Raw genomic sequence first — 15,585 nt, forward strand, 5'->3', positions numbered from 1 at the left:
CAAACTTATCTAGGTGACAGAACAACTTGCAAGTTTTGAGCTCCTTGGACAGGGGAGAAGAACATCCTACCAATACATTAAAACTCAAGTAATTAGAGGAGTTTGTGCTTAAATGAGATAATATCGTGTCCTACATTGCAAACTAGAGAATGCAATGGTTATTTTGTGTCAATTTGACTGGGCTAAGGAATACCCAGAGAGCTGCTAAAATACTGCTTCCGGGTGTCTCTGTGAGCGTGTTTCTGGAAGAGATCAGTGTGTGAATCGGCAGGCTGAGTACAGAAGGTCAACTCTCACCAATGCAGATGGGCACCATTCTATCCACCCAGGGCCTAGCTAGAACAAAAATCGGAGGGGGAGTGGACTTTCTCCCTGCTGAGCTGAGACATTCATTTTCTCCTTCCCTTAGACATCCATTTTCTCCTTCCCTTAGACATCCTCACTCCTGATTGCTGGGCCTGCAAACTCCATCAAGACCATTGGCTGTCCCAGTTCTCGGGCCTGCGGGTTTGGACTGAAACCTCACCACTGGCTGTCCTGCGCCTCCGGCTCGCAAACGGCAGATTACGGGACTTCTCAGCTTCCATAATCACGTGAGCCAGTTCTCATAATAGATCTCTTTCTATATATCTCTCTATATCCCATTGGTTTTGTTTCTCCAGAGAACCCAGATTAATACATACTCCTTTATAGCAGTATTATTTCTGCTTCAATAATGAGGCAGCGGAGGCTCCCAGGAGCGGTTCCGTGGCTGGCACTCAGTGCTTTACTGTGGCTGGTGTGATCCCAAGGGAGAAGGCTGCTGTCAGCCGCCTGCACCAGGCACAGGGCGCGGGACCTGGATGGTGGTGGGTGCTGTCTACACACGACTCCCCACATGCATGCTCACAGTGCCTTCCCCCCGCCCTGCCCGCAGCAGCCTTCATCCCTCAGCACGAGCCCTGGTGGGAACAGGAGTCTTCTCATGTATTTTGGCATCCTCCAATAGGCTAGCAAAATGCTTTTTAACTCAGGAAATATTCAAAAAACGATTCTTGAATTGGGTTGAAGGAACTCATTTAGCCTTCTGTGAACAGGCAAGATATGACAGCTGGCCTCCTAGGTGATACTGTACGCCAGGACCTGTTCTAGATTTTCTCAAAACTGCCTGGTACACAATCCTGAGATAACATCAGAATGAAAGGGAGGGATGGAAGAAAGGCTGTCTATATTCCAGGACCAGTACCAGGAGGCAAGGGGGGAACCAGGGCCAACACCCGAGGAGGAGGTGTTGGCCTTCAGGCGCTGCCTCTGCACTGGCATGACCCTAAGCTCCAGCGCCTCCCTGGATGGGTGCCCTAGGCCCTGGTTTTGCCTGCCACATCCTGGTCCTGGCCGTGGCTATGTCCAGAGTGACACAGGGATGGAGAAGACTGTTGCAAAGCATGGCCTGAGTGTGTGTTCTCTTCCGGCAGCTGAAGATCACTTCTGCAGGCCTCTCGCAGGCTCTGCCATGAACCTCTCCACAGCCTCGAGCTTCTGGGTGGTGTGCAGGGCAGGTGTGTAATCACCCCAAGGTGATGATTTGGCTCAAGTCTCCTTAAATTATTCCAGGTGCCCCTCCTTACCCCATCAACAGCACCAAGCACTTTCCTAGAATGCTGCTCCAGGACAATTGCCCTTGGTTCCAGCTTCTCTAAAGAACCATGTGAAGCCCTTGGAAGGTAACCACAGTGTTCATGCAAGTGAATCTTGGGAAGGATGTCAAGAGGAGTATGTGAATTGCAGGCTTCAGAAGTTAAGCAGGGTTGAGTGTGGGGGCTCACGCCTGTAATCCCAGTACTTTGGGAGGTCTAGGTGGGTGATCACATGAAGTCAGGAGTTCGAGACCAGTGTGGCCAACATGGTGAAATTGTCTCTACTAACAATACAAAAATTAGCTGGGTGTGGTGGTGGATGCCTGTAATGTCAGCTACTTTGGAGGCTGAGGCAGGAGAATTGCTGGAGTCCGGGAGGTGGAGGTTACAGTGAGCCAAGATCTTGCTGTTACACTCTAGTCTGGGCAACAAGAGCGAAACTCCGTCTCAAAAAAAAAAAAAAAGAAAGAAAAGTTAAGAAGCAGCATTTAAAGTCATTACTAGTGAATTTACAGCAGGCCCCAGTTTCTGCATGGCAGGGGTAATGGGGAGGAGACATGAGAGGGTGGGAAGGAGCATAGGAAGATAAAGAAAGTGCCTCTGCTGCTGCCCTGGAGGCGTAGACTGAAAAGTTATCGCCATATTTTAATAAAGATCTTTATTTACGAGTTCCCTAAATGTTACACCTTTTCTTAGCTGTTATCATCAATAGAGCCTTCAAACCCCATAGGTAAATTTCTATCGTACTTGTAACTACTTTTACATGAAGGAAATTCTGTGTCCCCAGTGCTTTGGGGTCTCCCTAAGTCATGTTTAACAAGTTTAATGTAATTTCTCAAAGCAAATCTGAATCTTACATCTGAATTATTGAACATCTTGCTGATTGAGCATTTTCTACAAGCTTCATTCCCCGCCAAACACCCCAGGAGACATGCTGCTAGCCCGTAGTGCCTGCCATGTTAAGTGAGACAAACAGGGCAGTTATTCAAATAATATTAAATATTAATGCTGACATTCTCCATGGCTGTATGTGTCATAGATCATGTGGGTTACATCTGTCATCTCGAATCCCTTCAGACTGCAAGAGCTCCAGAAATGTTATCTGTTCACAAAGCCACGTGAGGCTGGATGGCAGCTTCCTTTGGATGTGTCCTGAAGCTGCGGAGACCAGGGAGGATCCTGCTTGTCTCCAGATGGCTTGGGTTTGTTACAGATTGGAGGAAGCCCTGGGGTGAGGGGGAAGGTTAAATAATTACTAGTGTCTGGAATTACACGAATGCCCTGGGGACAGGCTGGAACAGGCAGCTTTGCTTCTCCTAGATGCCCCACTGCAGAGCCCCGCATCAACCCTTGGATCCAAGTCAGCCAGGCGAGTTTGGCTTTATACAGATGAAAGCAACATGCAAGTGGAATATTTTTGCATTGCAGGTAGAACTGGGAATGGGGATTTTGCACACAAAGTGTCTCAACTCTTGTGACGAGGAGAACTCGAATTTGCTACCCTAGCTGGAAGAACCAAAGTTTACCTGTCAGGCTTCATCACTCTTTCATCAGGACAAGAACGTCTCCTCTGATCTGGCTGTGCCGGGGCTTCCTTGTTAGAAGCCAGCATCATCTCATCCCTGTGCCAGCTGTTCCTTCCACCCTAGCCAGGGGCTTCCCTCTTCTGCGGCTTCATTACAGCCCATCCAGAAGTGGGTTGGGGGGACCTCTGTTTCCTTGTGTGTGTGTGTATTCTGTCTTCTTTACTATGTACTCCATTTTCTCTTCTGCCAGAAATCAGAGTAGTGCAATATGAGATTTTTGGGATGCAATTCTCCTTGGTAAGTTGAAGTTCATACACCCATATGAACTTCCCCCATGCCTGGGCATGAGGCTAATGACCAGATGGTTGGCAGGATGCTGGAGGCCAAAGGTTTATTTGACCAGTTCCTAACAGAATGATTAAATTCCAAGTAGCTCTCATCCATTCAGTGACTATGTACGTGGTCCAGTGTTCTTCTTCTTTTTACATATTGCTTCGTTTTAACTCTCACATCAACACTATTAAGACAAGGCAAGATCACTTCCATTTCTTAGGGGAGGAAACAGAGACTTGGAAAGTGTAAGTAACCTTCCTGAAGACATACTATTGAGAAAACGATGACTCTAAATTTAGACTCAGTTTCAACTGGCTGTCAGGGTTGGGCCCTTTCTCCTGCATTGTGCTACTTTCACTTTTAGATCAAACTTCAAGTTTTAAAAAAGGAGGAGAGTTTGCCTGAAAATAACCCAATCACTCTCTTAATAAACAAATTGGTTGAATTTGCAAAATGGTCAAATGCCCAAGCTGATTCCAAATACTCAATGCAAGCTTGGGCTGGACTCTCGGCTGCTCAAGAGGGAATTCAGTGTTCTCCAGGCCCAGCTGGCCTGGGTCTCAGGGCTGTCATCCAAATTGTCAAACTTTCCTTTTCTGTCAGCATTGGAGGCCAGAATTTCTCAGCGTCAGCATGACTGATGGTTTAGACTGGATACGTCTTTGCTGTGGGGGGCTGCCTGTGCATTGGTGGATGATGAGCTGCATCCCTGGCTTCTATCCACCAGATGACAGTAGGACCCTCTGTTGAAGTCATGATAATCAAGAATATGCCAGCTATTGCTAAATGTCCTCTGGGGGCAAAGTTGCCTGAGTTGGGAACCACTGACTTGAAACTACCCTCTGCAGGTTTTGTCCAAAAGCCCATCATTGACTGGCTTTTTCCATGTTCCCATTCTTCCCCCACCTCCCTGCTGACCCGGGAGCATGCCCTTGGCAGGTTACGTGCATGCAGATCCTCATCTGAGCATCTACTTCCAGGGACTCAGTACAAGATGTGCTTTTGTTGCAAATGGGTGAAAGTCCACAAGAGTATGAATGGTTCTAGAAGTTAAGCTACTTAACTTCCCTGAGTACCGGTTTAATCATTTGTAAAAGGGAGGTCCCTTCAGTTCTAATACTTGGTCATATGTAAAGACCACAGAGTGTCAGAGCCTGGGTAGTCTTTTTGTCTCTAGGATTTGCTGCCAGGGAAATAGCAGAGAGAAATCCCTGTAAACAAATGTTTGTTGACTGAATGATGGAGTAGCAGCTGAGGAGACCTCAGAAGTTATAATTTTTTTTTTCAAGAGCGAGTCTTGCTTTGTCACCCAGTCTGGGCTCACTGCAACCTCTACCTCCCAGGATCAAGTGGTTCTCCTGCCTTAGCCTCCCAAGTAGCTGGGATTACAGGCACATGCCACCACGTCCAGCTAATTTCTGTATTTTTAGTAGAGACAGGGTTTCACCATGTTGGCCAGGCTGGTCTCGAACTCCTGACCTTGTGATCCACCCGCCTTGGCCTTCCAAAGGGCTGGGATTATAGGCATGAGCCACTGCGTCCAGCCAGAAGCTATAATTTAAGAGGAATGTGTTGAGAACTGGGTCTGAGGCTCTTCTATGTAAACTGAGTAACTGCAGTTAACACAGAAGGATTGTGCAATTTTGAAGTAAAGGGGCAGGAACTACAGGAATACACCTGTCATGGAACATGTTGGGTTTATTTGTTGCAAAGAGAGAGCACACCATGGAGAACTGTGGGGTACCACAGAGAGTGCTGGGAAGGACTTAATACAGGATTCGGGCTGTATTTGGTAGTTCTGGGGCTGATCCAAGGAAGCAGAGCTTTACTCTGGACCGAATGTTGTCAGGAAGCAAATTTTGTGATTAGATATTTTAACGGACAGTATCTGCAAGGCATTGGAAGGAATAGAGGCACATGCTGTTTCTGGTAAAGGAGCAGCGGCCACCCATATAACCAGGATGGGGAGATGTTGGTTTTTGTGTGATTTGGACAAATGATTCTATGTTTTTCAGTGTTTAGGCATGATTGAGGCGTGGTCTTGCTCCTGTCTTCTTCCACCTAGTCACAGAGTGATTGCGTGCTGGTGTTCTGTGTAATCGCCTGTTTAACAGAAAGACACTGCTCCCAGCCGTGTGTACAACACCATGGAGAATTGTGGCGTTCCTCAGTAAGAGAGTGCTAGGACGGACTTCATACAGGCTTCGGGCTGTATTTGGTGGTTCTGAGGCTGTTCCAAGGAAGCAGAGCTTTGCTCTGGACAGGCTGGCTCCCAGTTGTTAAGGGCCTCTTCCGGTTCTCAAAATCTGCCACGTTGCTCTTCTCTTTGGGAAATTAAAATGGACGGGAAGGTGGTAGAGAAATTTGGGGGAACTAAAAATTACAAATTGTTAATTTTGGGGAATATTTAAAGTGCACATTATTGTTTGTTGAACATGATTATAAATTGTTATATTACATTTTGTAAGTCGCTGTTAAACATAGTTGAACAACAGGAAAGATTTTGACCTTACATTTGTGGTTCGTGTGTGCCTTTTGGGGCCTGGTAAGCTTCAAGAGTGACGTTTTCTTTCCTTTGCTTTTTGTACATACACCCCCGACAGATACGCACATGCACCGCCATCCCCCCCACCACACACACATGCACCAGAAAAAAAAATGAAAGTCATTCCAGTGGGCTTTGTCTTCAATGATCTTTGCCTCCTGTAAGGGATTAGTTTTCCATTTGAATTCCTTTGTAATTTCCTGCTGTTGATGACACTGAGGCAATGTTAACAGGAGCAGGAGTGACAGCAGCACTTGTGGGACTGAGTAGTGGGAGATACGGTGAGAGATGTCCCAGCAGTTCCGGGACGTGGGCTAACCCAGAGGAGCTGGGGTGTTTGGCTTGAGTGTTCAAACTGGCTCTTTTGTCTCTGATCTGAGGATACACAAGAGACCCAGCTCCATCATTAAAAATTTTTGTAATTTTAAAATTTTTTCTTTTTTTTTCTGAGACGAAATCTTGCTCTGTTGCCCAGGCTGGAGTGCAGTGGCACAATCTTGGCTCACTGCAACCTCTGCTGCCCTGGTTCAAGCAATTCCCCTGCCTCAGCCTCCTGAGTAGCTAGGATTACAGGCTCACGCCACTATGTCTGGCTAATGTTTTTTGTATTTTTAGTAGAGATGGGGTTTCACCATGTTGGCCAGACTGGTCTTGAACCCCTGACCTCAGGCAATCCGCCCGCCTTGGCCTCCCACAGTGTTGGGATTATAGGCATGCGCCACCGTGCCTGACCTAAAATAAATTTTAATTGTGCAAATAAACAAACTTGTCAAAAAGTCCAGACTGCAGTCACAGACCCTGCAATGCTTTCTCCAAGATAAACCCTCCAGGGATTGGTTGAGGCAGGATTTCACCTGGCCAGTTCTGGTGTGGCTCCACCTGGAAGCTTCTAAAGAAATAATAAAGTGTTTAGGGGACAGGGTTCTGCCTCATGATGCTCTACCCCTGGTGAAATGTCCAAAGTTGTTCTTGTTCTTCTTATAAAACTAAGCCTAATGACAGGAACCTGAAGTATTGAAACTTGGGCTTTCTGAAGTCCGTGGAGATAAAAATTGACTTCCTGGCAGGGTGTGGTGGTTCATGTCTGTAATTCCAGCACTTTGGGAGGCCAAGAGGGGTGGATTACCTGAGGTCAGGAGTTTAAAAGACCAGCCTGGCCACCGTGGCGAAACCCTGTCTCTACTAAAAATACAAAAATGAACTGGGCATGGTGACGCATGCCTGTAATCCTAGCTACTCGGGAGGCTGAGGAAGGAGAATCACTTGAATCTAGGAGCGGGAGGTTGCAGTGAGCTGAGATCACTCCACTGTACTCCAGCCTGGGTGACAAAGTATGATTTACATTGTCTCAAAAAAATAAAAAAATTGGCTTCATTTTTTCCCTTGATGAGGAAGGTGTTCAGATCAAGTCTGTGGCTCTGAGATCTAAATAATGACAGTGGTAGCTTTAGAATCGATTCCACCTACCGTCGATGTGAACTAGTAACACCTTCTGTGCTTCTGTTGCCGCTTCTGTCCTGCAGCCCTTCTTCCCTCAGCCGTTATTGATCTGCCCCTGACCTTGCTGCGCACTGGGCCCTGCTCAGCCGTCAGTGCTGGTGTGCATTTTACCCTGTCTCCCTGTGTTGATGTGAGATTTCCACGACGGGTTGGATTTGTTTGCTCGGGCTGCCATAACAAAGGACCACAGACTGGGGAGTTTAAACAGCAGAAGTTTACTTGCTCACAGTCCTGGAGGCTGGAAGTTTGAGGTCAAGGTGCCGGTGGTGTCAGTTTCTCCTGAGGCCTCTCTCTTTTGCCGGCAGGTGGCTGCCTTCTCCCCACATCCTCACGTGGTCTTCCCTCTGTGTGTGTCTGCATCCTAACCTTCCCTTCTCATAAAGACAACAGTTATGTTGGATGAGGACCCATCCTGATGACCTCATTTTACCTAAATTCCCTCCCCATCTCCAAATACAGTCACGGCTGAGGTGCTGGGGATGAGGGCTTCAACATATGAATTTTGGGGTGGGGGGGTCACACTTCAGTCTGTAACACTGGTCTTTCTTGCAATGATCCTCCCTGAGGATTCCATTTAAATATATGGGATCTGCCGGTCAGAACAACTGGGTTCAAATTCTGATACCACCACTTGCTGGAAGCGGGACCATGGGAAATTGTGCCTGTTTCTTTATAAATAGTAGCATTAGGGATACTGAGCTAATAGGGGCGCTGAGAGGGTCAGCTGAAGCCATGCCTTCAAGGCTGCAGCACAGTGCCTGGAACATATGAAGCAGTGCAATGAAAGTTGATTTGAGGGCCTTCACTCGGGAGGCGGAGCTTGCAGTGAGCCGAGATCACGCCATCCCACTCCAGCCTGGGAGACAGAACGAGACTCCTTCAGAAAATAAATAAATAAATAAATAAAAATAATTTATTATTAATTAATTAATTATCTCACTCCATCACCCAGGCTGGAGTGCAGTGGCACAATTTTGGCCTCCCAGATTCAAGTGATTCTCGTGCCTCAGCTTCCCGAGTAGCTGGAATTACAGGCGTGCATCACTATACCTGGCTCATTTAAAAAATTTTATTTATTTGTTTCTGAGACAGAGTCTTGCTTTGTTGCCCAGGCTGGAGTGCAGTGGCATGATCTCAGCTCACTGCAAGCTCCACCTCCCATTCTCCTGCCTCAGCCTCCTGAGTAGCTGGGATTACAGACACGCACCACCACACCCAGCTAATCTTGTATTTTTAGTAGAGACGGGGTTTTATCGTGTTAGCCAGGGTGGTCTCCATCTTCTGACCTCATGATCCACCCAACTCGGCCTTCCAAAGTGCTAGGATTACAGGCGAGAGCCACCATGCCTGGCCTAATTTTTTATATTTTTAGTAGAGATGGGGTATTGCCATGTTGGCTAGGCTGGTCTTGAACTCCTGACCTCAAGTGATCTGCCTGCCTCGGCCTCCCAAAGTGCTGGGATTACAGGCGTGAACCACCGTTCCTGGTCCAGGAGTTTATTTTTAATACAAATAATGACTAATATTTGTAGTCACTTGGAAAGTCTCTTTATATGTATTGACGGATTTAATTCTTTCCATTTGTCAGATAAGAAAACAGAGACTCGGCCGGGCGCGGTGGCTCAAGCCTGTAATCCCAGCACTTTGGGAGGCCGAGACGGGCGGATCACGAGGTCAGGAGATCGAGACCATCCTGGCTAACATGGTGAAACCCCGTCTCTACTAAAAATACAAAAAACTAGCCGGGCGAGGTGGCGGGCGCCTGTAGTCCCAGCTACTCGGGAGGCTGAGGCAGGAGAATGGCGTGAACCCGGGAGGCGGAGCTTGCAGTGAGCCGAGTTGCGCCACTGCACTCCAGTCTGGGCGACAGAGTGAGACTCCGCCTCAAAAAAAAAAAAAAAAAGAAAACAGAGACTCATGAGGTGGGGCAATTATCTCAGGCCACATAGCTCATAAAAAGTAGCCAGAATGCAGAGTTCCTTGACAACCACATTCATCTCTGATTCCTAAGCTCCCCTTACAACAACAGGCACTCAACATCTGGGTGAATAAATTCTCCCACTAACAGACAGCCATGGGTTCCTGGGCCCGCCTCTCTCTCAGTCCTCTCCTTTATCAGAGCTGAATGCATCTGATCACTTGGCACTGCGGTGTCAAATTGGCTGTTCTCCCTTTTTTTATAGGAGTCCTCTTTCATTCAGTCCCAATTGTGGGAAACAAAATGTTTAAAGCCATGGGAGGGAAGATGAAGGGATGAAATGGAGAAGACTATAGATCACAAAGCATTTTGGATGCCATAAATCCTGCGGATACCCTGTAGTTCTGCAGCGTCTTTCTTTAGGGAAGCTCTAGTGCCTACTCTCTAATTTAGTCTTCTGTGTGGCTGTGGTCTTCAAGTTGGCGTCTGTGGAGACAAAGAGGGAGGTCTTGCTGTGCCTGACCCTCTGGGATGTGTTACCACCCATGCCGATCTGCTCTCTGAGGCTTTCTGGCAGCACCGCACAGCCCTGGGACTGGAAATGTGGCTCTCACTGAAGCTGCCCAGAGGGAGGGTCTCTCAGTGAAGATCCTCTTCTATCAGCTGGGGCAGCTGGAAAGAAAGGCTGGGGATTCGCTTCACACAGGATTTCATCTGCTTGGTGGCTCCAGAAAAATGCAAGTGTGCGTGTTCATCCACTTGACAAAGGGTGACTTAACGTTGGTGTTCTGTGGATTCGAACTGAAAGGGTTTGGGCAAAAGAAAGAGAAGAAAGTGGGACTGTGAATGAGTTGAAAACACCATTCTGGAGGCAACAGCCGTGAAACAGAAGGGAAGGAAAATGTATGACCATATACATTTCAGTAGGAGTTTATAACCTTTTATGAACATTATCTCAAAGTTAGTCTCTAGACATAGGACTAAAAATAGAATTATGCTGAACTGTGTGCCCAGAGAATGGTAAATGGGAATCAGGTTCTTGAAAGGAATGACGTAGGTCCAGGGAAAGGTCATGTTGAATAATCAAGGTCAGTGAAGGTCAAAATCACAAAGAAGGACCCTGTATTTACTCCTGTACTGGTGGCAGCTTCATTGGAAACCTTTGGCCATCGCTTTGCCTCTCCAAGCATTCGGGAAAGACCATCTGGTGCCATATTGTCTTCTGGGGACAGCCAGTCGCCTGGGGAAGGCTGCATCATGCTCCTACCCCTGTCAGATCTGGGCAGAGGACAGACAAGAGTCCTCTGGCGTTTTCCGCAGTGAGAGTCAGGGAAGTTCATCTAAGGAATTGGAACCAAGGTTAGAAACATCTCTGGAGATGTTCTAGTTTTGTTTGCTAGCTCAGCAGCTGCGTAATGACACTCCCTCCAGCAGGGCACGTAGTTCACTTCAAATCACAAATGGTAGGGCCTTAGGATTTTTCACTGTCAGTTAATTATCAGAAATAGATTTGTTGCTATCTAGATACAGCCATTTGTCCAAATTACTAGGATAAGATTCCCAAGAAAGCCTGAAATCAGATAGCTTTCTCCCCCTTATTTTAAAATAAACACAATTAAAATTATTCTGCCACAGGTGGTGGGTTTCCCTTCTCCCAGCATATGTGACTTGACAAATTGTGTGAAAATAGTTTTCAGAAATTCAATTTCTGTTTCAAGGGCACCAAATGTTTAAAGAAACTGCAGCGTCAGATGCTGTATGGGGTAGGGTTGCTGAAATTCAGTGCTCTGGCCAGGGTAAATGGGACCTGGTGGGTATGAGTGTAGTAGGGTGGGGAGTAGCTGGCTGCCCAAAGGGATGTGATGAACTTCAGCTTGACTGAGTCTAGTTTAAGTTCCAAGGGATTCAAACTGGTGTTTGGAAAATGCTCATTTCCTAGATCCTGAGTGTCCCGTCCTTTTGGAGCAGGACTGCAGCTGGCTGCTTGGGGATGGAAAGAGGCTCCCTGCAGGGGACAGTGTGGCCATACGCAGACAGGACTCAACATCGCAGCCAGGCAGACTGAAAGGCAGAACCAGCCTCAGATGCCACGATTAAGTCCATGGGGCCAGAGTAGGGTGGTGCAGACTGCCTCACACTCACACCCTGGAGACAGACCTCAGTGAAAAGAGTAGTTGGCCTTAGGGTTATAGGCCCCTGTAAGTTGAGCTGTCCTCACCTTTCTCATTAATCCAGTATATCCCACAATTAAGCATCTCTTAACTTCCTTCCTTTCTTTCTCTTTTTTTTCTTGAGGGAGTCCTGCTCTGTCGCCCAGGCTGGGGTACAGTGGCGCAATCTTGGCTCACTGCAACCCCTAGCTCCCAGGTTCTAAGCGATATTCCTGCCTTAGCCTCCCGAGTAGCTGGGATTACAGGTGTGCACCACCATGCCTGGATATATATATATCTGTTTGGTATTTTCTTAGTAGAGGCAAGGTTTGACCATGTTTGCCAGGCTGGCCTCGATCTCCTCACCTCAGGTGACCTGCCTTGGCCTCCTAAAGTGCTGAGATTACAGGCGTGAGCCACCGGGACCAGCCCAATTTGTTTCTTTTGTGAGTCATTTTACAAAGCTTTGTTAACGGGCACCCTGATTGCCTATGGGACACATCCTCTGAGATGACTAATAACACCTCACATTTCAGAAAGCCAACAGAACTCGAGTTTCCCACTGCAATCAGTGATACCATATTCAAAATGGAGTATGAATCTTAGGTTCTTATGCTTGTTTCACACCTTATTTTCAATCCATTAGCAGGTCCTGCTGCCTTTACCGACAAGATATATCCTAAATCTGGCTGCTTCGGCCACTTCTGCTACAGCTTCATTTCAAGTCCCTGCCATCTCTCCCTGCAACTACTGGCATAGCCCTCTGACTAGTGTTGTTTCATCTACTTCTGTTTTACTTAGAAGCTAAATATGTTTTTGTCACTCCCTTGTTCAAAATCCTCCGATGGCTTTCTACAAACATTTACACAAAATCCAGAATCTTCACCAGGAGACCCAAATGTGACTAGGCTCCTGGCTGCTCCGTGGCTTCATTTCCTCACTCACTCACCTGTCCCTCCAGTTTCCCTAAGTAAGCTGGCTCCTGCCCTAGGGCCTCTGCACCTACAGTTCCCTCTGCCTAGACCACTTGCCTGGCTTCCTCATGGCACTCAGATCCCTGCTCAAATGCCTCCTTCCTCCTCCAAGAGGCTTTTGCAGGGCCACCCGATCTAAACCAGCACCTTCCTCCTTTTTCTCCCTCTATTTTTTCTTTGTGAGACAGGGTCTGGCTCTGTTACCCAGGCTAGAGTGCAGTGGCATGATCTTGGCTTACTGCCACCTCCACCTCCCAGGCCCACGTGATTCACCCACTTTAGCCTCCCAAGTAGCTCGAGCATAGGTGCTCACCACCACGCCTGGCTAATTTTTGTATTGTCCATCTGTTTTTGTAGAGATGGGGTTCTGCCACGTTGCCCAGGCTGGTCTCAAACTCCTGAGCTCAAGCGATCTGTCCACCTTGGCCTTTCAAAGTGCTGAGATTACAGGCGTGCACTACTGTGCCTGGCTTCTCTTTTTCTCTTTACACTGCTTTCTTCTTTATGGCACACATTACCTCTGGTGTTATATTATACATTTAGGTGTTTGTTATTTGTTTGCTTCCCTTAGATGACAAGTTCCACAAGGTCAAAAAATGGTTTGTCTTTTTCACTGCCATATGTCCAGGGCCTAGAGGAGAGCCTGACATGCAGTACAGGCTCAATGTATATTCATTGAATGTACTGACCTCTTTAAAGTTCAGTTGGCATCTGTACCATCCATACCCAGTGTGGCCTCCTCAGGTTGTCAAGGTAAGTATTGCTTTCTCCCCCAACAGATAGGGTGCTTACTGTCTCACTAATTCTATCAAAATTGGCACAAATGGATGATTTAAAAAATTATAACAAAATGGGATGCCACTGATGGAGATTAGACCCAATCACAGTTTTCCCCATAAATTCTCCCAGGAGCAGGGATGGCTAAGTGGTTGCTTGGAGTGGGAATTCTAGGTGGGTATAGGAAGCTCAGGTTCAACTTTGCAAAGGTATTATAATTACCTTTGAGCCAGGTCTGTGGAAGACATGAATGTGTCCTCTTGCCACAACCCTCCCCTGCCCATCTTTAGCCATTCCAACGCCCACTCACTCAGCCCTGCCCTCTCACCTAATCTAGAGTGGGAAGAGCATATTCTGTCAATTTTTTTATCCAAATGTGCTTTCTGAGGTTTGTTTTATTCCTCGTCTTTCTTGCCTTCCAGTTGCCTGGCGTCTCTTGCTGCGGGGACATCCTTTCCCTGGGTGTAACTTCAGGATTCTCTTCATCACATCATGCTCTTTGTGGGCATGAGCTCTTTGGGAAGGAGTAACTGTTGTAAAATCTACACCCTAGAAATCTCAAATCCCCACCCTTCTCCTGGGAGAATTTGGAATTTCAGATCTAAGTTCATTTCAGGAATTTTGTGGTTGCCCCTCCCCAATACACTACATCTTGCATTTTCCAAAAAGTGAGTAGAAACAGAGTAGTGCCCTAAGAACAATTCCTCTAATAATTGTGAGGATTAGGGCTTAGTGGCTAAGACCGAATGGGGGAGGGAGATGACCTTGGTTTCTGGAGGGGAAATGAAAGTGAGCCATTGCAAAGCACTGAGCTGAGTGGCTTTGAACACAAAGCAGAATTTATCGATCCAGTGAAATAATAGGAAAATATTTCATCTTCTGGACCTCTGCCTCGATAGTCTGCTAACATTTTATAAACCCAGATCAAGTACTATAGTTAAAATGCCAAAATTTGCTGCTCTTGAAACCAAGTACATTATATTTTGATATTTTACATTAGGAAATCATGTCTTACTGGTACTATTCTTATTTTATATCTTTAAAACATGTAGTTATTATTTTTTTGTTATTGTTGTTGGACTTAACAGATTTGAAAATGTGTATGTAAAAGCTGATCAGTAAGGTCTGTTCCAGAGTTAACAGCATCATGCCAATATCAATTTCCTGCTTTCTACAATGTACTAGCTAGCGTTATGTAAGCAATCTTTGTGAGAACTCCTGGCACTATTTTTGCAACTTCTTGTGAGTCTTACACTAATTCAAAATAAAAATGCACTTTTTTGGTTTTTTTTTTTGTTTCGTTTTGTTTTGTTTTTTTTTGGGACGGAGTCTCGCTGTTGCCCAGGCTGGAGTGCAGTGGCCCAATCTTGGCTCACTTTAAGCTCCGCCTCCTGGAATCACGCCATTCTCCTGCCTCAGCCTCCCGAGTGGCTGGGACTACAGGCGCCCCCAACCAAGTCTGGCTAATTTTTTTGTATTTTTGGTAGGAACAGGGTTTCACTGTGTTAGCCAGGATGGTCTCAATCTCCTGACCTTGTGATCCCCCCTCCCCGGCCTCCCAAAGTGCTGGGATTACAGGCGTGAGCCACTGCGCATGGCCAAAAATGCACTTTTAAAATGTGAGTTTACATATTCATACGGCCTTTGAAGCAGGAGAAGGCTATGGGTTAAATTGTGTGCCCTGCCCCCTCCCAATTCATATGTTTAAGCCCTGACCCCCAGTACCTTCAAATATGACCTTGTTTGGAAATAGAATTGTTATAGATGTAATTGATTAAGATGAAGTCATGGGAGTGGGCCCTTATCCGATATAACTGATGTCCTTATATAAAGGGAGAAGAGCCAGGCATGGTGGCTCACACTTGTAGTCCCAGCACTTTGGGAGGATGAAGTGGGCGAATCACTAGAGGCCAGGGATTCAAGACTAGCCTGGCCAACATGGTGAAACCCTGTCTTTACTAAAAATACAGAAATTAGCCAGGTATGGTTGTGGTGGCTCACACCTGTAGTCCCAGCTATTCAGGAGGCTGAGGCAGGAGAATCACTTGAACCTGGAAGGTGGAGGTTGCAGTGAGGTGAGTTTGTGCCACAGCACACCAGCAGGGGCAACAGAGTAAGAGTCTGTCTTAAAATAAAAAAAAAAAAGGTTGGGGGCAGTATCAACATAGTCACGTGTACAGGGAAACCACCATGTGAGGATGAAGACGGAGATTGAGGTGATGCTTCTATAAGCCAAGGAACACCAA

The 15,585-nt window shown here is 46.7% G+C and overlaps 1 long non-coding RNA gene across 3 annotated transcripts in view; it reads left to right on the forward strand.

The window, feature by feature from the left end:
- LOC117073057 overlaps positions 1–15,585 on the forward strand; it is a 47,613-nt gene that overhangs the window by 18,090 nt on the left and 13,938 nt on the right. Inside the window, exons 2-4 of one of the 3 annotated variants that reach the window (XR_004433087.1) lie at positions 434–593; positions 1,594–1,703; positions 12,235–12,700. This is a non-coding gene — a long non-coding RNA (uncharacterized LOC117073057). Of the gene's footprint in view, positions 1–433; positions 594–1,593; positions 1,862–12,234; positions 12,701–15,585 lie in introns of those variants that run through there. The other 2 variants (XR_004433088.1, XR_004433086.1) reach the window with 2 other exon arrangements.

The sequence above is a fragment of the Trachypithecus francoisi genome, unplaced genomic scaffold, assembly GCF_009764315.1.
Source record: "Trachypithecus francoisi isolate TF-2019V2 unplaced genomic scaffold, Tfra_2.0 Lachesis_group4, whole genome shotgun sequence".
Taxonomy (NCBI): Eukaryota; Metazoa; Chordata; class Mammalia; order Primates; family Cercopithecidae; genus Trachypithecus; species Trachypithecus francoisi.